General features: G+C 46.5%; 1 long non-coding RNA gene across 1 annotated transcript; it reads left to right on the top strand.

Annotated features, from left to right (window-relative positions):
• Positions 1–4,843: 4,843 nt before the first annotated feature.
• Positions 4,844–9,773, top strand: LOC139076163 (uncharacterized). The gene is made up of 4 exons (XR_011527483.1): positions 4,844–4,969; positions 7,054–7,143; positions 7,212–7,322; positions 7,571–9,773. It is a non-coding gene; the product is annotated as an uncharacterized lncRNA (long non-coding RNA).
• Positions 9,774–12,522: the final 2,749 nt, after the last annotated feature.

Genomic DNA, 12,522 nt, shown 5'->3' with positions numbered 1-12,522 from the left:
ATATGTCGCAGCTACCTTCTGCTTATAAAACCCCAGGTGAATGCTAATTACTATGATTACTAACACACTAATGCTCTCTGGGAGAGGTGAGTCACAGTGACTGTGACATCACTAGTGAGACTCACGTAAGGAAGGAATGATCTTCTGGGACAGGATTTCACATAAAGTCTCCTCTTCCCAGAAACCTTCCTTCTGTGCAGGTTTCCAAGAGGGCCTGGAGGGTGGAGCAGTATATGCATCAGCCATTGCTAGGTACCAAATGACGTGAAACCTCAGTAGCACACCAGTGAGCATTTGTTTCTTGCTGTGCATTGCAGGTCAGCTGAGGTTTGGCTGATCTTGGCTGGAGTCAGCTGGGTTGGGCTCCAGGCTGCTGTTTGGGTCCAGATCTGTTCCATGTGCCTCTCATCCTCCCAGGACCAGCAAGCTAGCTAGGGCATGTTTTTCTCATGGCAATGACAGAGGCACGAGAGGACATGCCCAATCACACAAGCACGTTTCAAACCACTGTATGTGTCACATCTGCTAATAGACCTCAGCCAAGCCCGAAGTCAAGGGGCAGAGAAATGGTCCCCTCCCAAGATAGTGGGAAGAGCTGCAAAATCACATGAAAAAGAGGTGGATGCAGAAAAGGTGAAGAATTGAGGCCAGTAATTCAACCTGGCACTGGGAAGTTTGGGAAGATAGCATGAGCCAAAAAGCTGTTTGCTATCTGTCCAGACTGAAGGAAATAAGAGGAAGGGCTGGGTGGAAGCACGGGCTGTGACCTGTTGGAGGCAGCTGGGAAATGCCTTCTCTACATTCCTTCGTTCATTCAGGCAACAAACATTTATTGGGAGTTGGGTTTGGAACTTGGTGAGGTCCCAAGCTGGGACGCAATATAGGTGAATGGAGGCAGGACTCCATTCCCTTTGGTTGTTTTCCTAATAAACTTTACCTCCAAACCTGCACCCGGTAGCCATATTTTACATGCACTGTAATTTGCAGCATTCCTGCCTCTTGTGTTGCCATGGTTTTCAAAGGTTGTGTTTATTTTTATCATCTCAAGACCATATCTCAAGCACTTCTCTCATGTGTAAACGTCTTTATGATGGGAGCTCTCCCTGGGAAGATCAAATGGAAGTGTGCCCAGTCTGGACTGTAAGGATCCATCTGAGGGTGTGGTCTATTGCCTAGGATAGTGGGTCCATCTGCCAGGATAGCACCTGACGAATGTGAGGACCAGGGAGCTCCTACCGCTGTGCACATGTGGGGCTGACTGAGGAGATGCCTCCACAGAGACGGCAGAGATGGAGAGTTGCAGAGACAGAGGCAAATGTCAGGAGCTAGGAGGCAGCCAGCCATGCCCAGGACATGGGCAGTGGCTCTGGGTTAAGTGGGGAGCAACAAAGGCATGGGGAAGTGTTGGACATGAGGAAGCAAGCAGAACCGGATGACAGATGAGCAGGTAGGGCAGAGCCTTCCAGAGCCAAGGCCCCGACCGTGTTCCCTTTACACTTTCCTGTGCGAGAGTCTGAGTCTTAACAAGGATGAAGAGAGCCAGGCTGGACGACCGAAGCAGCCGATTGCAACCTGTGACCCTGAAATGTGGAGATTAGCAGAGACCAAGGGCCTCACACCAGCCTGAGAGTCTGGGTTAAGATGTTTCTTTTTAATTGGAACCAGTTGACTTGACACAAGTACAAATAGGCGTCTCTTTTCACTTCTGAAAAGAAACAAACAGGGGTAAGAGAAGAATACCGAGTGTGGAATCCTGACAAATAATGGTGGAACCAACACAGATGTCCCTGTTAGGATTCCATCTGCCTTGCAGGAGCTCACTGTACCTATCAAAAGTCAAGGGCTGAGCCTCAGGCTAATCGTGAGAAAAACCATCAGACCCATCCCCAAACACCTGACCAGCGCTCTTCAAAACCATCGAGCTCATCAGTGAGAGAAACTGCCACAGCCAAGAGGAGCCTGAGGAGACCTGAGGTCTGCATGTAACCTGGGACCCTAGATGGGATCCTGGAACAGAAAAATACGTCACGTAAAAAGTAAGAAATCCTGGGGGCTGGCCCCGTGGCCGAGTGGTTAAGTTCGCGCACTCCGCTGCAGGCGGCCCAGTGTTTCGTTGGTTCGAATCCTGGGCACGGACATGGCACTGCTCATCAAACCACGCTGAGGCAGCGTCCCACATGCCACAACTAGAAGGACCCACAACGAAGAATATACAACTATGTACTGGGGGGCTTTGGGGAGAAAAAGGAAAACAATAAAAAATCTTTAAAAAAAAAAAAGTAAGAAATCCAAATACACTATGGACTTCCATTAATAATAATGTATCAGTACTAGTTCATTAATTATAACAAATGTACCATCATAACGTAAGATGCTTATAGTAGGGGAAACTGGATATGGAATGTATTGGAACCCTCAGCACTATCTTCTTAATTTTTCTGTAAATCTAAAACTCTTCTAAAAAATAAAGTCCATTTTTAAAAAATCAAGTCAGGGGTCGAGAGCACAGACTTGGAAGGCAGGCTGCGGGGGGTCCAGTCCCCCTCCTTGTCACCTCGGGCAAGCCACTAACACTTCCCGCACCTCGGCTTCCTCGCTATAAAACGGGAATAATCCTTGCCCTGGGAACTAAATAAGTTAAAACTCGTCAAACTCTGGAAGAGTGCCTGGCACCGAATAAGTGCTACAACTGCTTATTTGACACACAAGTAAGACTAAAGGTGCAGGTTCACCTCAAATGTTCTGTCAAACAAGAGCAAGGGTATATTAGCCGAGTTTTTATTTTTCTTACAAAAACAAGAGGAGCATGCTCAGGGCTCAGTTGGGGCTTCACTCAGATACCTCAAGGCCCTGCCCCCTCCCTCCAGCTTGGCCTGAGTTCAGCTCTTCCTGCTCTTTCTCCTGATGGTTTCCCATCCTCTGCCAGGTTCGGATGGAATGATGCAGCCTGAAAACCTCCTGCCGTATCAGCACAGGCAGATACACCGCCTCTTGCCTGTCCTATCTCTTCCTTCCTCCCCAAGAGCAGCCTACTAAATCTAGGATCTAGCAATACCCCCATACACCTCCAGTTCCACCACCCTCCCCCAGGTCCATGGCCTCAGCCCCTAGACCATTCAGCTGGCTGCTCTGCCTGCACTGACGCCCTTCCAGCTCGGAGAGCCTTGGTAAGGAAGGGAACATGACACTCCAACAGGATGCTTGGGAAATGCGTATGTTCCTGAGTGCTCAGGAAGAGGTCTCCCTAAAGAACAATCCTGAACTTTGTCCAAGTGGTTGAAAGCTTGACACAAGTCATCTTCCTGTGAGCATCTGAAAAAATCCTGTGTCCAGGCAGAATCAGATACACACATCTGCTGCTTCCTTCAGTCAAGATCTTGAATTCCTAGGGCTGTTTCCTGCTCCTGCTCGCGGCCACACTCCCTTTCTGGGGCTGTGAAGTAAAACAAAAGCCAAACACAGCAACGATGTAACAGCGAGGGAAGAGCTGAAGCTCAGGACGAGGCTGAATCTCCCAATACTACTCCTTGGTGGGTTTCCCCACTTTCTTCTAAAGAGACCTATTTCTTGTCAAACTGGTGAAGGAGTCGTTCATATAACCCTCATTTTGCAGATGAGGAAATCAAGTCCTACCAGGAGACAAATAGAAAAGAGATTTGGGGTGTGTTTCCTGACTGGAGAAGGGGTTGCAATCCTCATCCGCATTCTCTCAGGGGTTAGAAAATTTTCTTTGCTTTCCATCATGCCAGTACTTGGCAATGACCTACATAGACCACATGTCTAATAATAACTTGAGCTTTATTAGCACCCAACATTCAAGGGCCTCTGCAGATTTGGCAAAGACTGACATTGACTAAATCATCTGCTTGTTGCAAAGAAAACTTCACTCCTCTGGGGCAGCCTTTGAAGAGAAGAAGCTGCCGGCTAGGAGTATCTGGCACAGCAGTCATTTGTCTGACTTTTTTTCTTTTTCATTTTTTTTTGTATGGAAATCTCTAAAATCATGGCTCACTTGAACAGGGTTGATATTTAAGATATGTAACAACCAATATGGCTTGGATATCGACCAATCAGAACGGATGTTGGCCAGGATACCCACCCAGGATCCAACTCCCATTCCCACCCCTGGTTGGCCAGGCATTGCCCCTGAAGTTTCAGGTTTAGGACAAGGTCCAGGGAATTCCAGTGAAGGGGTGTAGTGTGGTAGTCAGTGTGGTGGGACAATGGCTATACCAAGTGAGAGGGAAATAATTCAGTATTCAACCTGCTGACTGTCAACCCTAACTGCACACGTATTCTCAGTTCCCTGCAAGCACAGATCCATACCACATGGCTGAACACAGACTTGCTCCTAAGCATACATGACGGTTAACTATGGCAAACCAAGGAGCAGAGGTGTTTGAATTCAAGAGCCTTGAGAATTTCATTTTACTGCATCCCACCTCCCCTCTGGTCCACTGAAGCTGGAGCTGGAACTGGAGGTGGGTCAGGTGAGTGGTTACCTGAAGTGAACAGATGTAGGAAGAACCAGAGAGTAGGGGCATGTCACAAATGACAGCATGAGATCGTCAAAGTTAGGGAAGCCCGAGAGGGTTCCTGAGTCCAAAGGACAAGTGTGGAGTTAGACCTGAGAGATAAGACAAAACAGAGCAAATGCTGGGAAGATCCCAAGACAAGACAGTTAAGAGGATCAGAGCAGAGTGAAGGAAGAGAGTGCAAAACCATTGTCTCAAAAGCTCCACCACTCCTTGCCGGGGGAAGCTTAACCCTGGTTGAAAGTGTACTGAAGGGGTGGAGCTACTCAGTACTCACCAGCTCTTAGAACCTCCCTGTGAGAAGATTTCCCGTGTTTGCAGCTAGCTCACACAGCAAGGTCTTTCCAGAAAAGATGTCCCAGATGCCAAAGCTGACACATCAGAAAGATCATCATTTGAAGGGCTGCTTCCCACTGGGAAAAAGCATGATTTGGGTGAGTGGTCTTTTCCACCAGAGTCCAAATTCTCTAGGACTTTGGCCATCTCAGAATAGGGTCGCCTTATAAATTTTTGCCAATACGGTAATTCTAATATAGTCATTTTCAAAGTGGAGAGACTTCAATGAAAGAATTCTCCTGATGGATGCAAATTGCTTCCCAAACATGTGAGTCTTTTCTTCTCTTCTCCTGAGTAAATGCCACGCAATCCTCCAACTGTCATTTACAGAGAACTAATCGCTTCTTACTAGTAACTTATTAAGTGAATCACTAAGGATGACTGAATTTGGAATTTGTGTGTGACCAGAATATTTTTAGTCAGTGTTCTATCCCAGATTCTGTCATCCATGCAACAAGTGGCCCCTTGCAAAGCTCTGGCTGTGCGGGCACGCTGTAGATGGCCAGAATGCCCGTGCTTGGGAGGAAGCAAGTTTTGTTATCTCTTTTATCAGTTGCTGCTACTGTGTTACCCATGTGGTTGGTTTGAGATGATCTGATCTTCTCAACAATGTTTACATCATTATTTGGTCCTGTAATTTTCTAATGACAGATTGAAAGATATGTGAACATCGTGGTTCAAATAGGAATGATCATTACCCCAACCGCAGAAGCAAATGTTTACATAATGCCACCCCCTCCCCCCAAAAACAAGCTGCTTGTACATTGACACTTCATTATTATAAACAAGTCTCATCTTTCTTCCATTGGAAAGTGTAAAAGAATAGACGGATAACGAGGTCCCCACCTAAGCGAGTTGTAAAAAAAGTTTGGGGGTTATTGTTTTTCTCAGGGAAGATTTTTTAAATGCAATTTTATTTTTTAAATGTTATAAATTTCTATGATTCAAAAGTCAAAATAATATTGAAAGTATAATTGAGAAGTTTCACTCTCTCTGCTACCCGAGTCTCCTTGGATTTTCCACTCCACCCCACAGAAGTCACCACTTTCTTAGTTCCCTGTATATCTGCCTAGCTTTTTTGGGGGGCGGGGGAGGAGGAAGATTGGCCCTGAGCTAACATCTGTGCCAATCTTCCTCTATTTTTTGCATGTGGGATGCCACCTCAGCACGGCTTGATGAGTGGTGTGAAATTCGGCACCCAGGGTCTGAACATGCGAACCCCGGGCTGCAAAAGTAGAGTGCGAACTTAACCACTATGCCACTGGTCCAGCTCCACCTAGCACGGTTTTTATGCAAATAGAGGTAGTCGTGTTTTCCTCTAAAAGGGAGAGATAAATATTCCACTAATGCACAAAGCTCCCCTGAGCCCACATTAGGAGGTAAAGTGAATAAGGTAGATAAGTTCAGAGGTGACCCTAGAAGACAGAAATAATCTCTGAAGTCTATCTTCCTATGACTGTCAGCAGCACCGGCCTTTTTTTACATACCTGGCTCTTGGGAAAATAATGGAATAGAGTGTTTTCTCCTGACTCCCTGGCTCTGCTTTCATATTCTGCATCATCCCTTGTCAACAATACCATAAAAGTCCCCGACAAAGATCCATCTTTTGTTCTACACCCCACACCCACCTCCAATAAACATATCAGTCCCTGTGGGGACGGGTAAATGGATTCCAATGTACACAGTATTCAAGGACGAAATGTCTGGCTCATTCAAATCAAGGTTTCCTCCAACTGGAAGCAGTCCTTCAAAATGAGTCTGATGGGGAAACTTGATACTGGAGGATGTCCCAAACATGCAATAGTCTACGGATTTATGGAGGGCTTATTATGTGCCAGGTGTTGTGGCAGGTGCCAGGTGGAAGGGCAAGTAGGACACAGGTCCCACCCTCCCGGACCTCAGAGGCTCAGGAGGAGAGTTACAGGGCATTGTAATAAGAGTCACGAGGAAGGGCCCTAACCAGGGTGGAGAGCTCAGGGAAGGTGTCTCAGGAGAGGCCTCATCAAAGCTGAGACAAGAGGGGTAAGGAGGACTCAGTCAGGCAGTGAGTGGGGATTTGAGGCAGCATTATGTGCAACGGCCTTGGGATGAGCAAGCCATGGCTCTTTCCTCCTCTCCTACGACTTCCTTTCCAAGTGGGACCTGGTGGAGATCATTCTGGTAAGCAGTGATTTGAATGCAGTGCAGGGGCAGTAGGAGTTGGAGGCGCTCAGGAGCGAGTGGAAGTGTGGAGTCCCTCACATCACAACACATGGACGTGTGCCTGCTCAAGGTCTGTGCAAGGTCGGGGGCGGGGGGCACCAGGGAAGAGTCGAGAAACTAAACGCCTTCTCTCCCTAGGACCCCCAAGCTTATTCCAGGCACACTGCATACATTGCTTGGAAACCTCAGAAAATATCATGGCAATGGGAGCTTCGAGGGAAAGGTCTCGAAATGTCAATGAGTCAGAAGGTGAGTCAATCTGGTTCCCAACAGAAAACAGATGGCACATTCAAAACAGGGTAACCCGGGGAGGGACTATTTACAAAGTGTGGGGGGTGAGGGCTCAGTTGATGGTGCAGCCCTAGGCCCAAAGGAAGGAGAGAGAGGACAGACGGCAACCCCCAAGTCCTCACTGAGACTCGGGGTGGCAGGATACTGGACAAGTTTTCTTTTCGTGTTTACGCTTTTCTCTATTTTTCTAATATTCTCAAAATTAGCACATATGACTCTTGGAGTTGGAGAAAATATGATTTTTGAAGTAAAAAAGGCAAAACCACAAACCACATCAACAACAATAACAACAAGGAATGTGTCCCAAGGAGGCCCCACTGGGCAGTACAAATGCTTCCATTAATGAGGTCGGGAAAGGGAGGCCTCACAAAAAATTCTGTCCCACTCTGAATAGCCAGCTGACCCTTTCCCACAGGACACTGACCACAAGCAAAGCAAAAGCAACTGGCATTCTTGACGAACTTCTTGAGAAGAAGACTCACTGGGCCCTGAAGAAAGTGCTGCCCAAGCCCCTCTTGTTTCTCTGAAGTGAACCTTGTGGGGAGGGAGGGGCAGACACTCAACACTCCAGGGACAGGGGTTCAAGTCCCAGCTCAGCCACTTCACCATGGGGAAACCTCAAGCTAGTCATGCACTGGCTCTGAGTCATGGTATCCCAGTGACCATGAATATGTATGATAATCCTTCCTTCTTAAAGTCATTGTGAGGGTCCACGGCGTTGTAAACCACCAGAAAACCTACAAATGCTACTTGTAAGTGAAGGGAGGGTGTGCATAAACCGTAATCACCACCCCGAAAGGCAGGAACAAGGATCTCAACCGGTCCCCTCTGCCGTGGCACACAGCATCTAGGAGGCCTGCAGCACAGCTTGTCTTTGGACAGAAAGAGCTCAGTCTTGGGTGAGTTCGGGAGAAGCACATGCAGGGCCAGATGCAGCTGTGACAGGTTTCTGCATATCTCATCAGATAGCCTTCTTTCTCTCATCTTCTCTGCGTCTCCCCTCCTCAGCTCCCTGGGGTCCCTGTGCCTGGAACCTGGCTAGGAGCCTCTCGTGGGGGTCTCTCCCTACCTACAGGGTGGAGGAAGGCCCCCAGGTTTAGGACTTTCAGAGACTTCAGAGGGCAGCACCCATGACACCCACCTTTCTCCGGCTCCCTTGGCTGCCTTTGGCAGTGTCGTTTCAGCGTGCGATTGTGCTAAAAGACTTCTGTCCCATGAGGAAGAAACGAGATGGATGAGGCAGGTGGAAAGCCTGTCTCGCTGTATGAGAAAAATCATGGTAGAAGAGGGCATGAAAAGAAGGCAAAATAAGGACATGGAAAATTCCTGATAAAGACTGCGCGAAGCCTGAAGACGCGATCACCTTCTTTCACAGTCATTCCCAATCCTTTGACACGTGCTGCTGTGGGGCCTGAGGCACTCGCAGCAGAGCCTGAAGGTTTTAGGGCTGAAACAAAATGCAGTGGCCAAGGAAAACTCTTCTCGGATTCTACCGCCTCTCTACGCACGCATCACCTCTCACACCTCACACCACAGCCCCGAGGAGACCGAGGAGCACCCGAGCCACACACCCGAACTTCTTGTTGCTTGAAAGCATTGAGCCTGGCTTCCTCCCCAATTCAAACTGCATGATCTGACCTACAACTACGAGTGCTTGTCCTCGGTACTGACAAAGGATGGGTGGTAGGCACAGGGACTCCAGAAACGGAGAAACAGGTATGAAAGTGGAGCGCTTGTCCTTCCTGCAGGATGGGGGAGTGGCTAAAAGTTTGGATTCTGGAGTCAGACTGAGAAGGTCCAAATTCCACCTCCTCTGCTTCTTGTCGGGGTGACCTGCTTTCTCAACCACCTGAGCCCTCCGATCCGTCTCTGTCAGTGGGATAAGCAGACTTTGTGTGCTTCTTCAGGTGATGCAACGTAAAATACACAGCGCCAACTCCCACACATTTTTGCCTTAAAAATAAAAATTGGCCCTGAAACTAATCAGGTCTCTAGCTCTCTTACCAAGTCACAGGAAATACAGGGGACTGAGGAACAAATTAAGCAACACTACGAAGAAGCAAGCAGCCGAGCCCCGAACGTGGAACATTCTGTAAGATAAACGACCTGGTGTCTTCAACAAGTCAACAGCATGGAAAAGGGAAAAAATGAGGAGTGGGAACTGTTAAGGAATAAAAGAGACCTAAAAGAGAGAGATGCCTTAAAAACAGCCCTAAAGAGACATCTGTGAGAGAATGAACCTAATAGTAAGGAATAGCTGTTCATTTTGTGAGGTTGGATAAGGGCGTGGTGGTTATATTCCAAAAAGTCCTTACCGATTACAGGTGCACACTGAAGTATTTGTGGTGAAAGGATGTGTGTCTGAGATTCATAGGGTCAGGGAGGAATATTAAAATAGTTGGAGCTGGATGATGAGTGCCTGTGTTTTCATTATATTCCTCTGTCTATATCGTGTATTTTTGAAATTTTTTATAATAAAAAGTTTTGATATGGTCACAAATATATGACTACAGATTGTGCTAGGGGCTGAATGGGACACTTTAGTAGGACCTCAGCATCTGCAGCTTACAGAGCTTGCATCCAGGGCTGGGCCAACAGTTGCTTGTAGCTTTACCTGCTTCACTTCCAGAGTGAGCCACGTGTCTCTCTAACTTGTGGCAGGGGATGCCAGCTTGAGCCTGCTCAGGACACCCACCCTGCCGTGAGGAGCCTGCGAGCACAGGGGAGTTGATGCTCCTGGGGCAATCAGCCAGGTGCCTTGCTTAAAGGTGCATAAACTGAGACTACGTGAAGTGAAGGGGCCCCTTCATGGCAACTGGTCAGGGACAGAGCTGGAGCAGGGATTCTGTCTTCATGACGTCTATGGTACCCAGCAGAGGGCTTTGCCCACTGTACGCCTTCAATAAGGATGATGTTTTGCATGCTTAAATAAATGTCTGAGTCAAAAGAATAGGGACCATAACTACACAACACAATTAACAATAGAGAGTTCTAAAAATAGGTCTATTTTGTTTCATATGACTGATTTTAAAATCCCAAAATATCATCTGAGAAAATGAGTAACTATAAAGGAAGATAGTCTTTCGTCCCACAGCAATACACTTCCACATGGTGATAAAACATCAGGCTGACTGTCTCTTAGCTCTGCCTTCAACATAATGAACCCAAGTATCCGCGCCCATAGAGGGATGTGTGAACAGGTGCGTGCACTCCATATTGTTGTAGATAAAAATAGTTCACAAGCTTGGAAAAACAATCTGCTTTAATTCTAGGAATTTGAAAAACACTTGCAGCCAAGAACAGAATCTCAATTTTGAAGATAATTGGCATTTCCCCCCAACCACAAATATTTTAAATATTAAAAGTGAGATAACACACAGAGGCAACTCCTCAGGCCCAAGTCCTTGTGGCCGTGGGAATCCACTTTCTCCCCTCTCTCTCTTTCTACTCTCTCTTGGGGCTTTCAGGGGACTACGACTGAATCTATAGGATTGCCAAGGTTTAAAAAAATAAGCTACTTGGCTATCACGTAAAAATATGCAAAAGATATCCATACTCTGTTTTTTGTGTAAAGAGCAAGGTGGGAAATATTTTTTGTTAGAAAACCGACAAGAAAAAGGCTAGTTGAGTGATGAAGTTTCCCACTGTGTGGCTAACCTGTTTAGCCAGGGCCAGATGGTTCGGTGGGCCCATAATGAGATCAAACGGATTCTCCATTGAGGTCAGCATTGAATCCAGCCTAGGTCACAAATAATAGAGTTGTTTGGCCAGAAGTATGTTCAGACACTGATGGAAATGAGAGGATGTTTAGAGACACAGACATATCTGAACTTGGGTCTAATTTGGCTCCTTTCTGGCATCCTTTGGTCCTGAGTTGCCGTGGAAGGAAAGCTTTCTGTATAGGATAGATCTATAACTGTGGTTCTTTCCCAAAAGATTACAGAATATCCATGACTTTCCAAAACTTTAAAGAAAGACATAGTGTCTAGTATAAAGTAGAAGGTGGAGAATCCTCTCGTACATGGTAGATAAGAGTGTAAACTATGACAACTTTTCTACAGATAAATTTGACCATATATATCAAAAAACTCTAAAAGTTTGCAGAGCATTTGCCCAGCATTCCACTTGTAGGAGTTTATTCTAAGGAAATAATCAAGGATGTGCCCTAAGATATTATTTATATTAACAATAATTTTTTCAAAAATAGAACAATGAACTAATCTTACTGCCCAACAATAGACGATTATTTTTTTTAAGTGCTGGTACCAAGGAATAGCTTCAGTCATTAAGAAAAATATTGCAGACGTATATTTATTGACATGGAAAGATGTCTGGGACATATTGCAAGTGGCAAAAAGCCGGTTATAAAATAGTCTGACCCTACTTTTGCTTTTCAAAAGCTTTATATACACACATGCATATACACACAAATATACGTGTACATGTGCTTTGGAAAAATGTATTAAAAAGTTAGTCACAGTTCTCTCTAGGTAATAGCGTAACAAGCAATTTTTCTTTCCTTCTTTTTAGTCATCTTTATTTTCTAAACTTTTTATAATAAACGTTTTTATGTTTTTTGCTGAAACGTATTTAAAAACAGAAATTCACAGCTCTTCAGGGGCCGGCTCGGGGGTGCAGCAGTTAAGTGTGTACATCCCGCTTCTCGGTGGGCCGGGGTTTTCCGGTCGGATCCCAGGTGCGGACATGGCACCGCTTGGCACGCCATGATGTGGCAGGTGTCCCACATATAAAAAAGTAGAGGAGGATGGGCACGGATGTTAGCTCAGGGTCAGTCTTCCTCAGCAAAAGGAGGAGGATTGGCAGCAGTTAGCTCAGGGCTAATCTTCCTCAAAAAAACAAAAGAGCTCATCAGAAGGATTCTATGCAGTGGCCAAAAGGCAGGACAGTGGAAGTGTGGTCTATGGAAGAAAAGGGAACAATAACTCGGATCAGACCCTGTCCTCCTTCTTGAGAGATGTGTTTCTAGGGAGGTCAGCCCCAAACTCGCATGGGGTGGGGAGGCCTCTGCGGTCCTCCCACAGCAATGCTGAGACAGCTGTGCTCTTTACAACTGTCAGGCTGTGTCCCGTCGGCTCCCTAAGAAGAAACCTTTCACCGGAGTGGGGCGTGGGGTGGAGCGGCCAGTTCCTAGGCAGGA

The sequence above is a fragment of the Equus przewalskii genome, chromosome 15 (assembly GCF_037783145.1).
Source record: "Equus przewalskii isolate Varuska chromosome 15, EquPr2, whole genome shotgun sequence".
NCBI lineage: Eukaryota > Metazoa > Chordata > Mammalia > Perissodactyla > Equidae > Equus > Equus przewalskii.
The sequence above is the reverse complement of the archived record's forward strand: the minus strand, read 5'-3'. Positions and strand labels throughout refer to the sequence as shown.